A 25649-nucleotide genomic window follows, 5' to 3' on the forward strand; every position below is an offset into this window, starting at 1 on the left:
AGACAATTTCTCACATCAATATCCTATAATAAGAAAAATTTACAAAACTCGGCAATTAAAATATCAACAATATGATGTAAAAGTATAATTAGTATTAATTACGTGGGTAAATTCAATGGGCAGTAATAGTATTGTAAATGGTTTTGTATTATGAGAGCATTCATTGTACTTCCTTTCATACGATTATAGATTTTATTTATTATAACAAATACATATCTATATACCAAAGATAGATATTATTTATAATCAATTCATAAATTTATTGGAAAATTTATCTAAATATCGTTTGCTATATTCTTACTATCATACTGATTAAGTTTCTTTTAGAAACGAAAGGTAAAGCTTTATCAAAGGATATTACAATTTTATAATAGATTTTACAATTTGACAATAGATCATATTAGATAAATGAAATTAAATATTTAATGTATGAAAGAATGGATATATATATATATATATATATATTTTTTTTTTATATGAATTTAATAATATGAAGCTATCATTAGAATGTTTTAGGACAAAACAAGCTTATACATTAATATATAAATTACTATCACCGACTTGAAAAATATAATTTATCGTAAAAGTTATTTAAAGTTTTAATTAATGCTTAAACAACAATAATCAAAAGCATATTTCTAAATTTATACGGAATCACTCGATGATAAAAAATATGAATTTATTCAGAATCAGGAAATATTTTTTAGGTCCACATAACCTTCTGGGCACAATTATCAAACGTCCTTATACCGTTTTTTTTTTTTTTTTTTTTTTTTTTTTTTTTTTTTTTATCATTTTTATAGGAAATCAGCTGCAGTTGTTTAGCGTTAAGTATTTAAAATTATTATCAATAATCGCGTAATTCATTAAATATCTACGTTTTTAAATATACGACTCTTGTTTAAAATTAATGAACTAAGCTATACGATACTGCTTTTGTATCTTATTTCAAATAAATATATATTTTATGATTATTGGAAAATTATAATAATAATTATTACGTATTTATGTAATAATAATTATTCCTTTTTGTGATAAAATCTCAATCCAACTGCTTCATTTTATATTGTCGCTTCTTGTTACTCTTATAATTTTGTTATTTTCATAGTTTGACTCGGATTATCTCGAAAATTTAATTGAATGTTTTGAGATGATTAAACATTAAATATTAAATGCTTATCTTTAAAATTATCCATGTAATATAATAATTGTTTGTCATTTACAATAAATATAATATAATAAATAGTTGTTGCCTTATTCATTTTACAAATTTTATAAAATTGTAAAGTTCAAATGGTGCAATTGAGTATAATGGTGTTTGCCATTTGATTTATCGATTAAAATGAATATTGCCAACAATAATATTATATAATGTGATCAATCAATACGAATTTAATCTTTAATTAATATTTGAAATTATTCTATATTCGAATAGAAAATACCATCTCTAAAAAGTCCCATTAAGTAAACTGAAATTTTAAAACGTAATTACTATGTAGTGGTAATGGATTGCATGGCATAGTAGCCTAATGCAATACAATCCGAACGAGTAAAACTTTTTCGATCAAACAATACGGCGAACGTTTAAGACAAGAAGAATGCCGATCTTCTTAAAAAATCGGAACGCCGAAGCGGGAAAAAGGGATGATCAGATAATACGAAGCTCCCGTATCAAGCAAGAAATTGCTAGTGTTTCGAAAGCATTTAATCCGTGAAATCGCGCAGAAAGTATAATCGTGAAATTAAATTATCGACTAAAAGTACTTTAATTTAAGATGCACGAAATAGAAGTAGTAGGGGTGTAAATTTTAATTCAAGTTTCACTATTACGATTCTAACGCTCGTGTACCCTCTCTCTCTCTCTCTCTCTCTCTCTCTCCTCATGATTCTTTCATTCATTTCACATAGGGTTTGTTTATTCTCTATTCTTATATTTCTTTCTTTATAGCTGTTGTTTGCTTTTTATCACTTTATTTCTTTACGTTTTCTTACAATTCTTTATTACATTTTAGTCGAATTTTTATACTTTTTGTTTCGTAGCTTCTACCTACTATGTCGACAGTTAAAAGTAAATAGTGGAACAGAGACATACGACAGTTAATTTTTCTGTTTAAAATATGCTAAATAATTAATAAAGTGTCAAATAAACGAAAGTGAGTACAACACATTTTTGGATTTATATAATATTCAACATTATTTATTTGATTCCTCCTTCGAGCTCTCATATAGAATGATAAACTATGATAAACAAAACTTTGACAAGCGAATAAGAAGATTACTATATACTACTCTTAAATATATTACCGGTATAATCTGCGCTGATGTGATTTTCTTACAATTTATTTATTATTAAATAGTCTATAACAATCCTACTATCGCAATACGAACAACTGCTTTTATTTAATTATGATATATTCATGTGATTTAGGCTGGTAGTTGTTTGAAATACCTTGTATTGAAAATTCTCCGTAGCGATATTGGAGATTACGTATCTGAATAACAATTTTCTAATATTATCATTATTTGAAAATAAGCTCAGATTTACGGTTAAAAGGCGCAATGCATATTTTAAAAATAAGTCTCTGGTTTATGCAGCGATTAACATATCACAATACTAATTTGTTTTATGCGCTTCTAAATAAAATTAAATAATTCAATAATAACTACATGCTATTTTTATTATTATAAAATGAATATTCAATTTGGAACTTTTTAATTTATAATCTCCTAGTTAAAAGTTAAAACTCTAGATTCTACATCTTTGTCATCTTAGAGTATATTGCTTTTATAAATGAAAAAAAATGTAAAGGTAACTTTGTCGACCAAAAATTTTTTTTTTTTTGCATAATTGAAAAAATGTTAAGGGTATAAATGCTACACTAATTATATTTATGAGAATTGCTAATCCGCAGAGCTATCGGATATCTCAACTGCAAGGATGAGGATTGGAAATTAAAATGGAATTTAGTACACCGGATATTTCAGCGAATACCTTTATTAATTATAAAGCGTGAAGGCACAAGCAGATACGTAATTCTCTTATATCGCAAAATCGCTTTGCTGAAAGTAGATTCGTTGTTATTGTAAATTTTTGCATTTATTGAATAATATCGCCGAATATACCTCATAAATAATATTGACGATTTACGGCTAATTATTTGCGATGATATCGTAACATAAAATTGTTTCTACATCTCCTATGCTTATTAGAATTAGCAAATATTGATAGCCTCATTAATTGTACTCCATGTATAACAATAAAGTTGACTCTATTTTTTTCACTTGTACATCATTGTTTTATAATCGTTGCTGATTGCTGATTAGGTAGAATGACCTAAAGATCTATTATACTGCCAAACTCTTATTTTGTTATTTCGTGCTGAACTCGCATTCGTTTGATAGCTGAATCTGTTATATTTCTAATACTATTACGATTATAGTGTATGTACCAGCAATTTGGTGCATTACTGTATCAACTGCTTTTGTCCATTTTCTGCGAGGAAAGCTAATACGGATATGCAAAAGAAAGAAAAAATAACTTTTTAATAAAAAAAATTTATTTAACATTTCATAGCCTATAGTAATGTTTGAATAAATAATGTGTATGCTTAAAGAAATTATAACTTTATTTATTATAAATTATAATTATACTTATTCAAGCCTAGAAAAAATAACACAATATCATATCACTGATTCTAATAATTTTATTTTAAGATATGATAAATAATATATTCGTTTTTTCACTTTCCATATATATTAGAAAATGAACATTATTTTAGTATTTTTAGAAATACATTATTTGATTTCACTTTTATTCTTTGTTGTTGAAGTTTTATAGCACTTTCGTGTTTTGATTGATAGACAAAATTTTTTAAAAGAATAATAATTTCTAATTCCAACTTTATTATTTATAAAATATTTACATATATATAAATTTATATTCACATATAATAAATAACTTAAAAAATTCGTTTGCTTACAATAATAAAAACAAATTGTTATTTTACACTTAGAACAACAAAAATTCCAATTGAATTCAGATAAAATATGTTCATTATATAATGAAATATAATATATAAACTCGGTATTTTGGTAGAAACACAATTTACGTATTTCTGAACTATTTTAAGTTTTTGTAGTATAATGAAGTTTTTCAATCAACAAAATAACTTTAAATTAATTTTCAAATAATTTCATTTATTATTTTATATATTAAAGTAAAAAAAAGCATTTATCAGTTTAAAAATAAATTTAATAATTAGAATTATATTTTAAAGACATTAATTTTATTTTTTTTTATATTTTATTTATGGTACATTCTGTTTTGTATGAATTGATTTCGAGTCGATTTTCATGTTATATACTGTAATCGAATTTCTGCTGATTCTCTATGTCGAATACAAGTTTTTGCATTCTTATTTCGTATTTCCGTAATCAATAGATCGAATTGTATGAATAAAAATGTGCGATTTTGTAATTTTGCATGTAAAATATTCTACCATTAATATTATTTTTTTAAATATCTACAATTAATGCTAAATAACAAACTAATATATGATAAATATTTATCCTCATCTAACAATTAACTCTCTACTTGTCTTTCGTATTTTTCCTAATTTATGCTTTAAAATTTGTTGTCAATTCATCTTTCTCAGTGATTGGTTTCGGGTAGATCGACCCTCGTTGCCCAGTTTCATGTAGCCTCAAGGCTACTAATCTTTCATGCAAAACTTACTCTAACTTCCATTCGATCCATACCTCCAGCGACTAATAAAATAACATTTCATATATTTATTTCAATCAGCCACGACTATACATTATTAATAATAAACTTTAGAAATACGTTCATCTAATTTAAAATAAAAATGATCGATACAAAAGTTCAAACATATATATATATATATATATATATATATATATTTGTAGTTAGATAAAGAGAACATAATTTTCAATTGTAAATTAAATATTATTCAAACTTATTTTTTTCATCAATATCATTTGTAAAAATATGTATTATTTTTTATAAAATAACAATTGTACACGTATTTCACGATTTAGAAATCAATGACGGTATATTATATACAACAGTATTTATTATTCGATGAATCCATAAAAAGCAGCATTTGTTTAAAAATTTCATTAAAATAAAAATTATAAGTTCATATAGAAAATAAATGGATGGATATTTTAATCAACAATATAGTATAACTTGAATTGATTATTAATAAAAGCTGCAAATGTAATATAAATGCATGCAAATATATCCGTAGAATTTTTTCGTAATATCAGATTGCACAATGACATATAATTGAAACAGTTAATCGATAATCGATTTAAAGTAAACATATCTTTTTTGTTTTTAATTTAATATTTAAAATATTCAATAATTTATCTCTGAATATTTGTGTATTACGGCAGATACGTGCACGGGTGCGCACACTCACTCGCTCACTCACACCGTCGCATATAAATGATTATGATAAATCACGTTGAAAGTGGCATGCATTAAATTACAATTTACGTTAGTTCATATTCATGGTATTATTAACTATTTCCTATATATTATTTAATTATTTACACGACACGTAATTATTTTTTATAAGGAAATCATTGTTATATAATACTTAAATAATGTTTAATGTAGAAGAATTTTGAATGCACAAAGAGTATATTCTGAAAATCTGTAATGCAAATTCAAGTGAATGATGATCCATAATTTTACGGTTTAGTGAGTCTATGACGATAAATAAGCCTAAGTTTATTCTTTTAGTTTGTAAAAAAAAAAAAAAAAAAAAAAAAAAAAATTAAAGAAAAGAAAAATCGAGGATTCATTATTTAGTTAAAAAGATATTATTATCTTATATTATCGAAAAAAGAAGAAGAAATAATTTTATTTAGTCTTCAAAAATTCAAAATTAGCATGCATATTTCTTCATATTGTTGAATAATCGTTCATTAGTCGCGTAAGGAAATATATTATTCTTCTATTACATCCAATATCATCTGAAGAATGTTGTTCGCTAGAAAAGCTATAAATTAAATATAATATTTACTCGGGTATAGAAGTGAATTATATATTTTCAAGAAAAGTTTTCTGATAATAAAAAATAAATGACTATGTTAATATTATACAAGTATTGTAAAAAACATCGTTTGAATATAAAAGTTCATTTCATAAGAATATAAAGTATCAGCAAAGAAGAATATAAGAATAAACAGTATAAGAATATTAAAGTACATACTTAACAATGTATTATAACGATTTTGAACGATCTCTTCTATTCAGAAGAATTTACATAAACATATGGATTCAATTATTTCAACGGATACACGTATTTTTACAATATAACTTCTATAAAATTAGGAATATTCAAGTCTTACTATTGCATTTGTATATTACTATTGTAAATTATAATAGTTCATTCCTTACATTAGTAATGAGGTCAATGTCTTTCATCATCATAATAAAAAATGAAGAGCAAAGCAAAGGGATTGTAAAATATTATATTTTTTATTAATTACTCAATTGCAGGGGATAAATATTCAAATTGAAGAATTTAATTTTGCAAATTCCATCAGATGCAATAAAATTTCTTGTTCTAGTTATTACAATTGAACAACCAAAGAAAATGATATCTTTCATCTTCTAATTCATTGAGTATCAAATATATGCATATATGTTCATACCCCCCCGCACACATAGTCAAACGTATTCACGTTTCTTATCTCGTTCTTAATTCGTTTCTATTTATCAAGTTTTAATTCTATATTATAGATAATTTTATTTACAACTATATAAACAGAATGTTAATGTTAATTTCATTAGAAGTAGAAAGTTATTTGTAAATATATTATTCAAAAAATTGTACGAAGAAAGTAGTAATGGAGTATGTAAAACTAAAGCTGAATGATGTTCATAATTTTTAGCACAACAAAGTAAATGGTAATTTAATCAGTCAATGTGATAATATTGAAATTTTGTTAAAGGTTTCTCAGTTATTTGAAACTACTTTTATCTACTTTAACAATAATCAATAGTTATGGTAAAAGTTTATAAGTATGAAAATATTTAACTTCTCTACAAAATCCTTTTTACTTATTTTTTTTTTCTTCATTTTTTCATAGACTTTTTGAATGCCATAATTGAAATAGTATAATTAAAAGAAAGATTTTTATGACAGAATATAAAATATAAAATATTATATATAGGAACTAAAGAATATGCGTTTTAAAATCCATAGTAATTTGCCTAACGAGGACTCAAATATTAAAATTCTTGAAAAAAAAAGAAGTTAAAAATACGATATTATAAACAGATAGATTAAAAAACGATTTTACAAAATTCTTTTTGAAATTTATTTAAATTTATTCCTTTAGATTGGAAACAGTATTAGCAACGTCGTTATCCCTATTTTTCAGTAAATATTTTAACCGACTAGATTATTTTGGTAAGATCGGGGGTGAAAAATATGAATAAAATTATAGAAAATTCAAATTGTAAATGTGCATAGTTTTAAAAAATGGGCACGTAGATTTTGAGTTGATTTATAAGAATATTGTGAAGTGATATTAGCTTAACTCATATTTGGCTAACTAAACTTTCGTTTAACATCGATTCAGTTAGTTTTTCGGCTGCTAATAATTTTCTTAATATATACATATATATATATATATATATATATATATATATACGTAATACCGCTGTCCTGTTTATATTATTTTTGGCAGTGTACGTAAGTGGTGTGACGGAAAATATTCGTCGAGTCGCTGTAGAGTCTGGCTGTAACGAGAAAAGTAGTACAACGGTTTGAGAATGGGGATTAAACATGTGTGCAGTCTAAAATCGTTTTGTAATCGAATTCTAGAATTATACGAGTAGTTAAGGCACTTGCGATTACTAGGGCTGCTTTACTAAAACTCGAACGTCGAAATAGCGTGCGTTGCAGAAAGCAGACGCAACGGCAACTTGAGATATAACACCCCAATGTTCCGTTTTCCAATTTGAATTTATTGTTGTACGTTAATATATTGGGAGTATCTATCGAATCGACCTATTGCAATTTCTCTTTTCTTTCCCCTCACCTCTTTCCTTCCCATGCTTCCTAATTTTTATTCTTTTCTGTTGCTCTTCTTTTAGTCTTAATATCTCTCTCTCTCTCTCTCTCTCTCTCTCTCTCTCTCTCTCTCTTACTTTTTCGATAATTTTTTTCTTCGTATTTGCAAGTGTTTATATACGAACAAATGTAACCGAAAAGTGTTGGAGCTATAATTAGTTGAAGATTTGTACCAACTATTTAGACGTTGAAGAATAAAAAAAATAGGTTGATAAGGTAAACATAAATAGAAAACAGTGATTTTATTAGAGTGATTTTATTATCTAACATACTACAGCATATTAGAGAAATAATAATTTTTGCAAGAGTAAGATATCTTATTGAGTTTCATTTGAATCAATTATTTTCAACAATATTTTGTTAATGTATCAAATATTGTAGATTATTACATGTAAATTGAAGATATATTAAAAATTAAATATTGAAATAAAATATACAATTTCAATACAGACATAATAATTTGTAAGGTAATGAATTTGTTCAATAATGATATTTTACTGGTAATGTTCAGTTGCTTTTTCACTACCAATCATTGTACTTCATAAATTTTTTTATTAGTAGCTCGTTCAAAATTATTTCTTTTTAAGCCGATAGGCTATCTATACCTTTAGATATATACTCAGTACTTTTTATGTTCATGAATTATTTCTTTTTTCATTATTCAGACATATTTATGAAGTTTTTAAGTGCGGTATTTAATTACGATTGGAAAGACATTAGCATTAATCATATATACATTTAATACTCTTTATTATTAAAAAAAAAAAAAAAAAACATAAAGTATGGAGATTTAATTTTAAATTAATTTGAATAATTAATTGCCATTTTTAATTAATTTGATCCAATTTAAATATTTCTATACGTAAATAGAACTGATATATTAAAAGTTTGTAATATTTTTGTAGATTCTTAGAAAAATATATAGTATTTGAAAATACTCAATTATCAGTGCATTAAAATACATTTTATTAAATTGCTTCTTTTTTTTTAAGTTGAAATAAATTTTTAATACTTTAATTATTTTTTCAATAAAAAAAAAAATTAAATCTAAATATTTGAATAAATTAAAAGATATATTTTTCATTAGAGTATCCATAATATTAACAAATTAACCATCATATATATATATATATATATATATATATATATATAGATCATTTGTAAAATCAATCAATATATTTGATAACGTTTTAAAATATCATGCAATTTTATATTGAGACAAATGTAATTATATTTATAATAAATAATTATCTTGATTATTTATATAATAAATGCTGGATTTTCTCTTGAAAATGTCAACGAAACTATACACATTCTCAGAATATTACGTATAGTATTTTGAATTATATTATATGTATGAAAAAAAAAAAAAAAAAAAAAAAAAAAACAAAAAAAAAACACAAAAAAAACATATTTGATGTACAAAGCTTGCATACACAGAATTACTTGGCATATATTTACCTGATAAGTTCACTTTAAAAACAAATCGTTTTTGACATAACTTATTTCTATCAAAACGTATAATCCATTATTGTTTTATTAAAAAAAAAATATTATATTTAAAGTTTACAACGGTTTGAAACAGTTAAAATTCGAAGATATTTTTATTTAAATTAGAATAGAACAATTGTTTATAATTAAATACTCATTCAAATTTACATTAAATATTAGCTTTAATCTTAGAAAATCGTTATATCAAGATAATATAGTTATTTACATTTAAATAAAGTAAAATATTTTTAATTTTAACTGCTGCTATATATATATATATATATATATATATATATATATATATATATATATATATATATATATATATAATTTTTAATTTTTTTTTTAATTTAATTTATTATTATTTTATGGATTTTTTAAATGCTCACATCTTAAATAAATAAATGATGAAAATTGAGATTTTTGAAAATGATTATTTTAATATTCGTCAAAAAATTTATACAGATTTTATATCCTGGCGATTTTCAATTCTAACTAATTATATTGATATAATTTATGCTTCGTCGATAACATTGTTAATATAATCGAAGTTATTATATAATCTAATTAATTATTGATTATGAATAAATTTTTGATTTATAGTAGCACTAATTAAGAATTTGCTCATAAGATCCAGAAAAGGATAGTTTCAGTATAATAAATATCTAAAAATCTTGGGTATTCATTAAATTTTCCAATTTGTTCGAGAATCTTATGAAGTTTGAAGTAAAAATCTTTGAGCTTGTGGTCCTTAGATTTGTTAGAATTATTTTACATATCATTGGATTTCATAGAACTAAAGATTATTTCACTCTATCAATAAGTAGTAAGTATGTAATAACTACTTCTCGTAGCTATTGAAAAATTAATATTGCTATTTTATCTCTATTATAAGCTACATTTTTGTGTTTTAAAAATGAATACGTTAAATTTAAAAGAACACACAATGAATGAGTCACAGTGATCTTATATTAAATTAAATAACAATAAAATATCAATAATTTACAACTCTATATTTCCTTACTATACTCTATCTGAAATGAAAATCTAATAAGTTATAGAAATTTAAAAATATAATGTATCTTGTAATTTTTTTTTTTTTTTTTTTAATGAACTTCAACTACTAGTATTATCGATAACAATATTACAATATAATGACTTAATCAAGAATTCAGTATTGGCTTCTATAGATATTAATCTATTTGAAAAAGGGACACTAAGATAATTTTTAATCCTCTTAGTATAAGCGAGATTGTCTGCTCTACACAATGGTATTATACTCCACGTACTATGCTTTCATAGGATTTGAACAATAATTTGGACAATATAGTTGAAACTAGTATTCTATAATTAAAAAATATTTAAATCCATATTATACTTGTATAAATGAATTTTATTTTATTTACTTCAGTTGCTTATTTTCTTGGAGAGTATAATAAAAATGAGTAGAAATATAATAAAATAATAAATAATTCATCGATAATATATGTTTTTATATAAGTGAGAGAATTATTGTCATATGCAAAAAAACACGTTTCTCCACAATTTCTATTGTCATTATGTTTAACGTTCTCAGTGTTGTAATAAGAATAGATTAAGATTTTTTTAATACAATGATTAAGTTATTCATATGTAATAAATAAAAATATTTAAAATTGATATAATAAATCATTATTATAAATTAAAAAATTTGAAATAATTTTAAACTATTTAATGGTTAAAAAATAAATTCTTCATAAAATTTTTTCATATAAGAATTCATACAAGAATGTTCAAAGATACAGAATAAAGGATAATAAAAAATGGATAATAATAATAATTTTCAAATATACATTAAATGCGCATTTTAAGAAACTAAAATAAATAGAGAAAGGAATTATTAAATTGAGGTGTCGATCTAGAATTTACAATTATATATGTAAAATGAACTGTGACATATTTTATGTTTGAGATTAAATTTTTTCATACATTTACATACTATATGAAGAAAAAAGATCTTTTAAAATTTTGCAAAGGATATAAATTGTAATCTGGATTAAACTATATATTACTTAAGAATATGCGCTTATATTTTATGATTGTTCTTGTTACCAAATATTATGCAAACGTTTTTTAAAATAGAAAATAGTCAAAATTCAGCCAAATTACAAAATCATACGATTGTTATTATATTCAATTTTTGTAATATATGGCATTCTCATTTATTTACTTGAAATTAATTTTCACTTGGATGTATAGTTATCGCGTTGCAACGCTTTAATAGGAAAATAATTTCGACTAAAATTTTTGGAAGCATTGATTCTACGATGCTTTGCTTAAGCAATATTTTACGAAAAAACTCAACAATAGCGAAGAGAAAATTCCGGTGAATAGTGTGGATTTCACGAGTCTCTTTTTGAATGCGAAATATATGACATTTTCCGTATTTCTGCACATTGCCGATGAGCATAGTTAAACCCAAAGTAATAAAACAAAAGACTGCCACTTAATAGTAATTCAGTAGAAGTTAAAAGCATTCCACTACTTTACCGCTACTAGGGAGAAAGTAGCTGTTATATATCCTAAGTTGATCTGTGTTACTATCAAATCATTGAAGATAAGAAGCTTGAGGTGACATCGACTAATGGAAATCCCTTAAAACATTATGGAAAACTACTTTTATAATGAAATAGAACATAATGTAAAAGTAAATCAGCTCCTTGTATAAACTAAGGATTCCAAGATCGATTAATGAAACGATATCTTTATAGCACAAGTTTTCATAAATAATTTTTAGCACAATTATAAAATGCAGTTCTTATTAACTAAAGAGCAACCATGAATAATAAAAACAATTGCCATTTCTTAAAAGTATGAATTCAAATGCTTACTGAAATAGATTTGAAGAGAAGTGCTTATTTTTTATATTTTCTGAAGAAACTAGCTACGTGCACCATTAAATTATAATAGCAATAAAGGTATTTGAATTGTTATTAAAAAATAAAAATGTAAATACTGGATCAAAATTTGTAATGAATTATAACTTGCCGAAGACTGTATTTATTTATTTACATTAAGTTCGTCACCTTATTCGTAATTAGAATTATGAATTAATGAATTAATGAATTAATATTATATCGGTAAATAATTTATATTAATTTGGTAAAAATTAAGCAATTAGTTTAATATGATTAGGTAATTAAAAATGTAGATTTAAAAATAGAAGAGATTAAATCGTAATTAAAAATTAGAAAAGATTATGGAGGGATGGGCGAGTAAAGAATTCTTCTACAGTGCTTATATAAAGAAAATATATACTTTAATGTTAAATCAGATGAAATTAGTAAGAACTTAATGTGCATATTTACATTCACAATACTCTTTTATCCACTAACTGCAATGTATCTCATACTGATATGGGAGCTCGATGCATAACTTATATAATATTTTGTACAAATACAGCTACTAATAACGTATAATAATCGTTTGAACAATTTGATTTATAAAAGCGTATTAAAAAGAGTTATTGCCAAATATGATAAAGATTTGGTAATAGATTATACGAGTTGCTTTAAGGGAAAACGGGGAAAAGACGTGAGTTTTTGTCTCTGCCTGAAGTACCGTTCCAAGCCATTGGTGGAACAGTTCGATACCATTGAGTTGGCAGATTGGTTGCCTAATCTTGTTTGATGCTTGCGTAATCGCTCCTCTCACTACATGTAAAAAGCCGAAAGAACACGATTCAGTTGAGCTCTTCGCACGAGCGACGTCGATGCCTCCAGCTGACACGGCACCCTCAATTTCACATGCACAGCAGACAAAATTATTTACGCCACTTCATAAAAGCAATGGCGGATTCTATTTTTTACCATATGCACCAATAATTTTCATCTTGTCTTCTTTGATCAACGTACCTCGAGAAGAATTAGCAACAAATAACTTCTATTAGTTAAGCGTATAATTGAAATAACAAAAATGATATTATACTATATATATTAAATATTAAATTTGTTAGATAATGCACAGTTGAATGCCTATATTATTAATTTAAATAAGTAATTTCTTATTTATTTACCTTTTAACTAAATTATTTTATAATGAGGTATAATTTTATAATGACAGGTAGCCTCGGAATGTCTATAATCTAACCAATATCTTTTAAATAGATTTGCATAAATAAATGTATTAATTTTTATTCTGACTAAAATATATTTATTTATTATGCTGATATAACGCAAATTATTTAATAGTCTCGAAATAAATAAACACAGTTTTAAATTGAATTTACACAAAACAAAAGATTTGACGCATGTTTATATAGCATATTTAGAGTATATATAAATATTACTGGCTAATCAAAAATTCTATATTTTAATCAGATAATCGTGCGATTAATTTAAAAAAACTGTTCAGTTCAGAATATTTTATCTAACAATTAGAATTATAATTTATTTTCAAGAAAAATATATTTCTCGTAGATGAATGTAATATTAGATGTATTATTAGATATAATTTAGATTATAATATAAGAATGTTTGTCTACTAATTCTAGTTGACAAATAACTTAGGGTAATAAATAAATTCATAGATCAAGAAATAATTAATAAACACGTATAATAATAAAATTCAGATCTGTAGCTTTTATGTCATTAAGCAAACTTTCTTGTTTTATTGTCGTTTACTATTATTTTTCATTAAAGTCGCCGGGAACTATCTTCGTACTATAAAAAATAATATATCGATCAGTTATGAGAGATGAATGTACTAACCGTATTTTTTTAATACGGATAACAAATTTTTTTAATAGATAACAAATAATATTTGTTGATCGATAAACCTAAAGCATTATTATTCATATTATTTTTCGATTAATAAATAAATTTTATGCCTATTTTTATTAACCCATAGAAGAAAGTATTCACATGAAGAATCATTTACACGTTAATGTTTGAAAGCAATTTATTACTTAATTTTAAATGTATTAAGCAGAATGTTAAATTCTACATAATATTATAATATCAACGTCTTCATGCCAACGTCTACATTTACCACGAATTACCAACCTTGACAGTTAAAAACGTATATGTTACAAAGTCTTGTTATTAATTAATATGTATGCATATTTGTATGTGTGTATGCGTATGCGCGCGCGCGTGTGTGTGTGTGTGTGACATATGAATATACAGAAAACCTCTACATACACGCGCGCGCGCGCGCGCGCCTATATATATATATATAGTTGAAAAAAATATTGTAATGTCTATATATAATCATTATATTTTACAATTATATTTATTCATTTTTTGTTTTAAATTCATATTTCCCTTATTCTTATACACCTACCATATGTCTGCAGTTGGTATTTTCAAAATTACTTGTACGTTATATTTTTAAATAATTACTGTTATTTTGCATATTTAAAGTTTCTTAGAAAACATAAATCTATTATTTAGAATATGCTGTCAACGCTCTATGCACATTAATAAGATTTTTTATCAAAAAAATTTAATAAAATTACGTGAAATTTAATATTCTGTTCAAAATATAATTAATAATAATATTACGTTCTAAAATATCATAGTAAAATCAAATATAAAATTAATAATAATTTCAATTAATATTATTATTATTGTTGTTGAAATTATTATAATATGTGATATATTTCAGATCAATATATTATAATTCAATTTTTTGTCATCTTATGAAATGCAATGCCATAGTTTTTTTTTCAACGAATTCGATAATTACAGATAAATTTTAAGTATGAATTTATCAACATCGATATAATTAAGAATATTGAAAATAACATATTATTTTTAATTTAAAAATTTTATCTCCCAGTATAATTGATAAGAGTAATTAATATATATTATCGTAAAAGAATCTGATGCACCTATTCCGATCAAACTAATTTCAATTTATTTTAATTCTCAATTACTGTATCATTAAATTTTCTAAAAGTAATAGCATTCAGTTAATCTAGAAAAAACAGCTAATTAAAAAAAAAAAGAGGACGTAAGTGGTTAACTAGCTTTACGCTCGAATTTCATAAAATTATTGTAGGAAAAATGCGCTATATCCGAGTTGCGCAATATTTCTCGGATATTTGCTTTTCAGTGCGCTCTTCACATTCAGATCCTTCTGGCTCCCTTTCTCCCCGACTCCAAGCTTTCAACCCTTTCCTATGTGACCTCCTGTTCTGCTCTCGCGGGACCAAATAAACGCTTCTAATTTCTCATGCTCTTGGAGCCCCATTGCAGTATGTGGCTATTCGGAATCTGGCTCGAAGAGAAAGAGATACCAATTCGACAAAATAGCTCAAGAGACGAAGAGGGGGGGGGAAGAGAGAGACGGAGAGAGAATTAGATAGATAGATAGAGATAGAGATAGAGATAGATAGATAGATAGATAGATAGATAGATAAAGAGAGAGAGAGAGAGAGATAGAATAATAAAAGCTATGAGGACATAAGAGAATAGAAAATAGGTATATATTAATATGGTTTTCAGATGTTTAAATATGTATTTAAGTGTGGAGGATATGAAATAAAAAGAATTTACATAAATGCATAAATTTCAGGTATTTCAAAAGTAACGTTATGATAATCATTTGGACAATCGTTTTTTATTTTAATACAATGAATAAGTTTTTTTTTTTATTGCAAAATTTATAAACGCAGTTTTTGCAACTATGACGTGTTATCGAATACTTAATTAAATAAATATTTTAGAAAGCAATCATATTCAGAATTCTTATTAGTCATCATAATTATCTTCTTTTTTTTTTTTTTGTTAAAGTGGAGATTACATTATTCAATCGGTTGAATATATTTTATATTTTGAATATATTATTGAACGATTATTTAATCATCTAATAATTTAATAATTTTTTGTTTAATAATTTTATAGCAATTTTTAATGCTCTACAAAGGATATATATATATATATATATATATATGTATATATTATTTAAAAAATTTTGACTAAGTTGATGATAAAAAAAAAAAAAAATTACATTGTGGGAAATTTTTGGCCTAGAGCTTCAATAAAGTAATTTTGTCAAAATTATAGATGTAGAGAAACTTTAAAGGGCAAACAATATTAAGGTTATTTATACAAAATGAATTTCATTTCTATAAAACATAGATTGAAATTATTTATATTTATATTGAAATATGGTTTAAAGTTTAAAGTTATTGTTTAAAGTTGAGAAAAATTGAAATATTATTCTTTGTTTTATAATTTCAATAATAAACTTTATAATACTTCAGACAAAAAAGTATTGTTATTTTTTAAACAATTAAACATTTAATAGATATTATAAATCTTAACTTTACATTATTACTTAAGTATATATCACACTTAGAATAAATAAAATAATACATACACAAAGGAAAATATGTATACAAAGGTAAAAAATGAAAAGAAGACCAAAGAAAAAATAGATAATAGTGCAAAGGCACACGTAGATAAATATATGCTGAGTAAATGAATGCATCGGGCCAGTGAGAGCAAGAGATGAGTAGAGATTTTCCTTTAAACTACCCTCTTATTCTGGCTTTCCCTCACGTTGGACAGTTTCACGTTTTTGTATGAGCGTTACTGCTGCTGCTGTCGAGCCCTTTGAATTTATGTTGAGGAGAAATTTATACGAAAACCTAACAATGCTTGCGTGGCTGGACTTCGTCTGATGTACTTCCTCTCACTCTCTCTACACGCTCTCTCTCACTCTCTCTACACGCTCTCTCTCTCTCTCTCTCTCTCTGTCTTTATCATCTTCAATCCATCTCTCTTATTCTACTGTAGATATTTTCTTAAACGTACTCCACACGTGCTATCCCTGTGTATTTTTATATCCTTTTGTCTATATAGGGAAAACTTTTTCTGCTTTTTAACATTGTAACGATCTCCCGTGTCATCTTTTTTGCGGTGTATTCACCTATCTCTTAAGAACTTTTTTTATACTTTTCATTTTTGGTCATTTAGGTAGAGCTTTTCATTACTTTGCGATCAAATTATTTATTAAACTTTTAAGTAACTTTCATGTTTACGTTCCTTAAACATACTATTTTAAAAGCTTTTTTTTTTATTCATTTCACTTTTATACAGATTAAATCATATAATTATATAATTGTGTTTTTTTTTTCCTTAATAGCCAAACGTTAAATGGATATACTTATTAATAAAGATATAATATAAAGATAGACCGAAATAATTATTATTGCACGTAAAGTTTAAGGATGGAAGAAGATAATGTAATACGTAATTAAATTTCAGTTTCCATCTACCGGGTTTACCTATACGAACAATTATATTTGTAAAAAAATGAATTTACTTGCATCGTTACGTCGTACATAATGAATGCATATATTGTTGTCATAATACTTTGTAATTGCGGTGATATTATTGGAAGTGTAATTGCTTTGAAACGTAAGTTCAACATTTTTTGTTTGCTAAAAGGTGCATTTCCCAAGAGTTTAAAGCTACGTGTCGTCGTTTCATCAATATCTAATACAATTTTCTTGTTGATTTTTCTAATTACCATTAATCATCCAATAATAACTTATAATTATGAAAATTATTATATACTGTTTTACTGATTCAAAGCATGAACTAAAATAAACATTATGACTAACTTTTCATAAAAAAAACTCTTATACGTTTTCACTACGTTTAATGATATCATTCGTTACAATTTTAATAAAAAGATTTGAAGATAAAAAAATTTGTAGAAATATATTTTTCATTTTTATATTTATTTTGCTAGATTATTAAAAAATCTTTACAGAAGTTTATATGAATATATATCATTACTTCCTATGATACATAAATTCACAAATTTATTCTATTTCTTTTTTCAATTCTAATTAACATCATAATTAATATTATAATTTTTATAATGATATAATTTTAATTAATATTAAAACTCATTTTATAGTTATATTTCTGAATAATATTATAAAACTGAAATTAATATTTACAAGTATCCAATAATTTGTTATTAATAATAAAACTACACCAGTAGGTATCATAAAATGTTCAATTTAAATTATTTATAAAAAAATATTTGCAAACTAAAATATAATTTCAAAATACTAAGATTTAAAATTTCTTATAACAAATTAACGTTAAAAGTGCTTTATTCTTTTTCCCATCGAAAGTTTACTTATGATCATTATCGAGCATTTAAAAACTATTATTTACGATAGGTTGCAATTAATTTTTACAAGAATAAAAACTTGTATATTTTGAAAAAGTTTTTCTTTTAATATCCTATGTGACAGATTAATAATAGTTTTAAACAATGTTTTAGTTACTAAATTTTTACCATATCTTTCTTTATTTGTAAAAAAATGTTTAAATAAAAATATTAATATTGTTAAATATTTATAATAAAATATCGAGAATTAAATAACAAAATATTTATAAAGTTAAATAAGTATAATAAGATCTTTTATCGGGTGCTCTATACATTTTTATGTAACGTTCAATAAATTTTTTGATCAAATACTTATATCGACTTTTGATATTACGTGTATTATTTCAAACTACAATGATTATAAAAGTGAATAAGGGCAAAAGTCATTGTATCAAGAAACTGCAAAAGATATTGCATTTTGATAATTTTGCTGTAGCACAGTTCAATACTTCCTTTTTATAAGATATTATAATAAATAATTCATATAAATTTAGAGTTTCTAAATTAAGAGCAAATTATAATTTGTGAATTTTTAATTACAAAAACACTCGTTACATTTTTTTTCCTAAACTAATTAATCTGCAAAAATTAAAGAATATAAGCATTTTCACAATTAAAAACGTCGATATTAGTAAAATAAAAGAATACCTATTGCGTATCCAGTATTTACCGTATTCCAATTTTATAATTTTCTTCATAATAGACATGCATAACGACAATATTTTCATGGATTTTAAACTTTGATATTCTGTGGAGTAACAATGGATATGATGAATAGCTATGAAAGTAATTTTTCTAAAATTCATAATAACTTCATCGCAACTTTTAATAATTAATTAATGCCATAATACAATAAGAGATTTTAAACTTTTTCTATAAATTCTTAATAATTTCTTTAATTCTTCTAAATAAAATGTAAATTTACAAGAATTTGATTAATTAATATCTATTTTCAAATATTATGATAATTTGTAATTGTAATTATATATAATTTCTATATTGTAAGTATTTAAAATTTAATTTAACTGAATATATTAGACATTAATCTTATAATGTAGGAATTATTGTACCAGTAAAGTAAAAGGTTTATTTTATTATTATATTTAAATTTTTGTATATATATATATATATATATATATATATATATATATATATATGCGTGCGTGCGTGCGTGCGTGTGTGTGTGTGTATTTATTTATTTGCTGTGTTAAGAATTTTCAAGGAATAGATATTTAAATTTTGTATTGTGACTTTTAGAGTTTGCATATCAATTAACGTGATTATTCGAACAATAAAATAAACGATTAAAAATCATTTCTGATGAAGGAAATAATTATTTATTATAGGTTGTAAAGCTTCTGAAATCTATACATACACAATTAATCATTCGAAAAAAAATAATTTCTTTTTTAAACAAGATTTTTTTTAATAACGTTAATAAATCTATTAAGCTAAATTTAAATAAAAAATTAATTTTATTACAGATGAGTATTATATGCTGCATATTCTCGTAATTATATACTAAAGCATCGGAAATAGAAAGGAAATGTATAAATTAATAAATTTTAATAAATCAGAATGAATCTAACAAATTACAAATCTATTAATTTTAGAATATTTAATATATAATCATATTTAATCAAAAAGAATTAATAAAGAAATAATATTAAAGCCATTGTATTTCCAGCGCAAGTAGCAATTTGAAGATAATCATCAAGAGAATTTTAGAATAAGAACGTACTTTTTATGTAAAAATAAATGATAAACAAATATGCAAAGTAATGTAAAATAAATAAAATATTGTCAACGTAGATGTAAATGGAATTAGCTTTCATAAAAAACCATTTTTATATTTTCTATTACAATTTAAATATTATTTGTTCCTTATAGTGTTCGACATATTATAAATTATCGTTAATGATACATTTTTATATCAATTAATCACTTACTAAATTAAAAATTTGCAAATAACTCCATAGTAAAATGTTTATTTACCAATAAAATTGCTGAGCTTCTGCTCAGAAAATCAATATAACATAAATCAGGAAAATAATAATATGAATAAAAAATATAAAATTAATAGTTTATGAAAAGTAGTTTCGAATAATGTAATAATGAGTAAAAAAATATCAAAGAGTTTCAGAATAGAAGTCTTTTCTCAAATCAAGTAGGAGTCGTAAATCAGTGCCATTCATTTCGAATCAAATGTCAGCGGCCTTCGAGAAAGAATTAATTCGATAAAATAAGAAAATAAAAAGTATTCTCTCGAGTTAAAATAACGTTTGTCGGAGTAGAATATAATAATTAATAATTTTTTCATTGTAAAAAGCAAAATAATCTTCATTGTGATAAATTTGTTTTATTAATTCTATAACGCGAGCTCTGCATCCAATAATAATAATTGCGCACTCGTGTTTCGTGATCATAGGGAGGCTGGAATCTTTCCGCATTTTTAAAAATTAAATTTTAATACCTAACGAGAGATGATTGTTACAAATGTTATCTTCTCTAATGTTAACGTAGCATTAATTTGTACTTGAGTTCTAGTTTGTTTGCATTGTTCCTCTCACTATTATTTTGTTTTATGCTTTGGCTGCTTGTAAGCTCTGCGTTGCCATTAATTTTTCAGCTGTGAAACCGAACTCTGCTGAAATGGTTAATGTTGTGGGTAAAATTTTAACTGCTTTACGTGTTATACTGCAGGAAAGTAACTTATGGGCTTAGATTATAACGTGCCTTATTTTGATTAAAATCAGATAAAATTCCGTAGTTTAGTTACACCGAGGTGAGCTCTATTCATGTTTTCCATTTGTACATCTGTTAGCGGTGTCTCTTATATATCTCTCTACATCTTATTTCCCAGACAGATCAAGGTCGGATCAGTGATTCGTGAGTTTCGCCGAGCACCTGAATTGCATCCTCCCCAGCCGTACTCGCTAAGTGAATTTTCCCGACAGATAGGTTCATTGCGGGAATTTAGCATCTTCCCTAACGTTCGTTTTTGTGATTGTAATTGATTTGGGAATGTAATGAATGCAACCAATCAGACAGGATCCTTTCAATTTTCGATTAAAGAGATACAAAATTCTTCTAATTTCCTTAATTTTAAAGCACATTAAACGACCATTTTCGCCAGATTTATCGAGCTCGTTAATCGTTAATAAATATTTTTTTTTTCACCGTACACTTTCATGAAAATTACGTCTTTATTTTAAACACTCGACGTATTCTGAGTTTCAAATGCGCGCATAATTTATTTCTGCGTGCTTAGATATAGGATTTAAAGTTCAAGGTAGTTCCAAACGCAGACGTAACTCACCCAAGTACAGCGAGTTAAGTATGTGAAGTGGTAAGCTTAGAATACGGTTGAGATGCTCACTTAATTGAAGGATAATTATATATATCTGTGTGTGGTGAATGGTGTGTAATATTTAAAATATTTGTATTTAAATCTATATAATTCTGTTTAAGCTTTTGTAGAATTTCAATTAATTTTAAAATAATATTACAATAAATACAAACTGGATACAATATAATTCAATTTACATAATCTTTTATGCCTATCATGATTAAAAATATTATTTTACAATGTATATATATATATATATATATATATATAATTTCAATTATTCCGAAATAAATTTAATTTAACATTATTTCAACGAGTTTCAAAGTGTATTTTTATCTATAGTAATTTATTATCGAATATATTAAAAATACAAAATAACAATACATGAAAAGTAGTTGGTTTTATTCATACACATATTTCATAAAATTTCTTTTATTTCTTAACCTTTACGTAGAGTAAAAAGCAAGGAAAACTAAATCCATACATTTATTTGTTATTAAAGAAATATATAAAAATTAGTTGACATCCAACAAAGCACTCCATTATCTCTCATTTAATAATTAAAGCAAGCAAAACTAAAGCTAGAATGTAAAAAAGGAAGATTGGAGGTCGAGGGAATAGAGCAAGAATAACTGAAACCTTGAAAGTAAGAACGATACAAGACAAGGGCAAGGTGGATAGAGTATCTGATGTTACGACGAGAATGAAAAGCCGTTGAATGAAGTCTTTGTATAAGGCGAAAGGTGTAATATTCATTGGGGAAAAGGAGAAAATACGGAGCCGCTGGTGCCAATGAAACGCGATGTGAGCGCTTTCCTAGCTTATACCGTACATTTTTTCTCTTTTATTCGCTTGTTGGAGATCAAGTGAAGCTGCGCTTATTACCAGTAAATAATTTAGTGCTCATCATTCCAACTCTTTTTGCCTATTTTCCATTCTCCTCCTTCTCTCTCTGTCTCTCTCTCTCTCTCTCTCTCTCTCTCACTCTCTAGCTTTTTCATGTCTCGTCTACATGCAAGTACTATATCTATTTATCTATCTATCTATATGTTTTTATATGAGCATCAGAGTTTAAATCTTCTCTAGCCACACGAGTACCCATTAAATTTAAATAGGAGAGAAAAATGTCAAAATTAAAGAGAAGAAAAGAGAATGAGAGAGAGAGAGAGAGAGAGAGAGAGAGAGACAGACAGACAGACAGACAGACAGAAATTGTACATAAAAGCTAAAAGTAATTTCTTTTTGTTCAATAAAGTAAGAGAAATGAAGAATGCAATTATTGCATAGATACTCATTATTAAAACTGATTGCTAATTTATCAAAAAATACATAAAATTTACAAAATTAAGTTGTTTTTTCATTATATTTATTGCATTTTTTAATTTTTATATAATTATGTTTTTATAATTTGTATAAAAATTAATGTAAAAATATGTTCGGCATTTTTAATTATAATTATTTTTTAAATGCTGTTATTTAAAATTATTTCAAAATTCATAGTAAATATTAAATGTTTGATACAAAAGAGTTTCTATTATAAAAGTTATTTATTACGCAGCAATTATTTTTAAATTATATCGGCAGTAATATAAAAACATTTAAAATTAATTTCAAGCTGCTTTTAAATGCATTATATGTATCTCTGAAAAAAAATTGCCCAACAGTAACAGTTTAAATCCGTCACTCATATGATTACATTTTGAGGAAACTGAATAAATCTCATATTTCCATTAATCAGAAAAGCGCATATTCAAATTTGGTAAATTAAACTAACTTACAAAAAAAAAAAAAAAAAAAAAAAATCACAAACAAACAAACAAACAAACAAACAAAAAAAGACACAAAGATATATTATACAGAGAAGAATGAAAACATGAAATGGAAAAGTAATAAGACAAACAATTAAAACGAGATATATTCTTAAAGTTGTATAGAAGTCTCATTATAAGTAAAGAGCGCTGCATATTGCCAGGTCTATGGCACCTTATGTAGGTACCTCGTAGGTATTCTAAAAAGAAAGCTGCGTCCTATCAACGTAGTAACGCCAAACCATTTCGAACGTTTGGTGAGGATCGCCGGAGAATTTATGCAAGGCTGCTCCTAGAGTATCAAAGCTCAGAAATTCAAATAACCTGTGCAATATAGCTCTATTCAGCATAAGTTTACGGAAGATGAGTACTTGATGTAAAATCATGGCCTCTCTCAACTTTTTCGCTTTTCTTACCTTAGAATACAATTGTATATCTTTAAGTAAATGCGAGAAATTTTTCCATGTATAGTTTTGCCTTCTATTTCTTCCTACGCGTGTGAAATTAATTTTATTTAACATGGATATTTTTTATTTAAATGATTGCCGAGCAGAAGAGTGTATTTTCTAGTATGTACACTTCTTATACTTGGAGATAATTTATGGATGTGCACGTATAAATTTGCCTTAAGTTTTCATTAAAAAATCAGATTACGAGACGAGAAAATAGAATGAAAAATAAATCTATTTTTCCATTATCAATTAGAAAATATTGTTTTAAAATTTCAGTATGTATGAAGGTAGAATAGAAATTTTAAATCTTTGCATACCAAAATGTTTTAATAATATGAACTGATTTATTTAAATCACTTAATATAATACAAATATCTGAAACGCTGCTTTATGTTTCCACACAGTTCATTGTACATACATATATATTTCTATTAAAAAACATAATCAATAAACTTAGAACTAAACATTTTAGTGAGAAAATTAAAATTTTTGCTATAAGCCATGGAGATTCAATTATTTATAAAATTTAAACCAAAGTAAAAAGCAATAAAATAATCTTAAGCGTACCTTAATAGTCTTCGCAATTAATATTTATCTTTACTATTAATAATCACAGTAAAGTATAATATATATATATATATAAAATTACATTGTTTTATAATAGCAATATTTGTTAAAGAATGTATTGCTTTATTGAAATGTATAAAAATATACAAAAGTCTGAGCGTTGATATATGCAAGTAAATACTTACTATATAAGTACTCGTGATAAATTATTGTGACGATATTTCTGGCATTTCTCAACTTATCCATAGAATAGAGTTGATGCAAAGACGACCCAAGTTGAGTTTCGATTTTATATTATTGAGAAAATAAGGCCTCACTTTTATCTGCCCTTTATTCCTCATTCATCTCTTTTTCCCTGACCCACCGTCCATATTACGACTTCGACTGGAACAGCAACTCCGCAAGAGCATGGGAAGATGAAATAACAAAAAAAAAAAAAAAAAAAAAAAAAAAAAAAAGCGGAAAGAACGATCCATTTTCCTGGGACCATTTTTCATAATGCCGTGGCGGCGCCGCTCGCGTATTCCGCCTTCGATTTCTTTCCCCCGAAGAAGAAAGCTATACGAGCGCGGGAAAAAAATCGCCTAGCGGCAGTTAAAGAAGATGAAATGCAGAGAGGAAGAAGAAGATAACTTTTCAATGGACGGGGCGCTTGGAACAGTATGCCGATAATATTTTATGCATTTTTTAA

General features: G+C 24.9%; 1 protein-coding gene across 1 annotated transcript in view; it reads right to left on the minus strand.

Moving 5' to 3' along the window:
• LOC105362546 (dipeptidase 1) overlaps positions 1-25649 on the minus strand; it is a 205605-nt gene that overhangs the window by 100896 nt on the left and 79060 nt on the right. The gene's annotated exons all lie outside the window — the stretch shown is intronic.

This window comes from Ceratosolen solmsi, unplaced genomic scaffold, assembly GCF_000503995.2.
Source record: "Ceratosolen solmsi marchali unplaced genomic scaffold, CerSol_1.0 scaffold41, whole genome shotgun sequence".
Lineage (NCBI taxonomy): Eukaryota > Metazoa > Arthropoda > Insecta > Hymenoptera > Agaonidae > Ceratosolen > Ceratosolen solmsi.